At 64.9% G+C, this 698-nt stretch overlaps 1 protein-coding gene across 1 annotated transcript in view; it reads right to left on the bottom strand.

Moving 5' to 3' along the window:
- RADIL (Rap associating with DIL domain) overlaps positions 1-698 on the bottom strand; it is an 18,967-nt gene that overhangs the window by 12,147 nt on the left and 6,122 nt on the right. The gene's annotated exons all lie outside the window — the stretch shown is intronic.

Below are 698 nucleotides of genomic sequence, written 5' to 3' on the forward strand. Positions count from 1 at the left end.
CCCCCCTCTTTCCCGCAGCTGGTTTTCCTTCCCACCTTCTCCCCCCAGACTGCAGCGATGCCTGCATCCACCTGCCTGGGGGAGGATGGTGGATCCCGGTTGGAGCAGTGGCTCTGATCCCTGCCTTCTCCTCCAGCCTGCCCGCATGCCGTGAAGCAGCTCAGGTAACCACCCCATGCCTCAGTTTCCCCAGCTGTGCCACCAGGGTGGCTGCAGATGGGTGAGGGCTGCAGTGCCAGTGTCACCCTGCTGGAAATCTTGGCACAGCCAGATCCAGGGGCCAGAGTAGCCATTAACTACAAGAGCCGTCCCAGTCCTTTCCAGTTCTCCAAGTGCCTCCAGCGCTGGGGAGCAGGGGCTCCCAGACACGCTGTCTCCTCGCTGCCTCTCATTACGTTTGCCATCTAATGAAGCAGCCAGACAGGGGATGGGGCAGCTCAGCCATAACCCGCAAAACCGGGGCCTCCCTTGCGCCAGGGCGGGGATGCTGCTCTGGGGGCTTCCCCCCTGCCCCTCTGCGGCTTTGACCGGGGGCGGCGGGGCCCAGCTCCGCACCCCCCACGCCTGGGGACGGGCTTGGGGACAAGGCTGCGAAGTCCCAAGCTGGCACCGCTCGTTTCCTAAAGGATGCTCTTCCGCGGCACCCACACCCCCCCACCACCCCTTATGCCACCCCAGCAGCTCCGGCCATGCAAGCA

The sequence above is a fragment of the Egretta garzetta genome, unplaced genomic scaffold, assembly GCF_000687185.1.
Source record: "Egretta garzetta isolate BGI_Z169 unplaced genomic scaffold, ASM68718v1 scaffold299, whole genome shotgun sequence".
Lineage (NCBI taxonomy): Eukaryota > Metazoa > Chordata > Aves > Pelecaniformes > Ardeidae > Egretta > Egretta garzetta.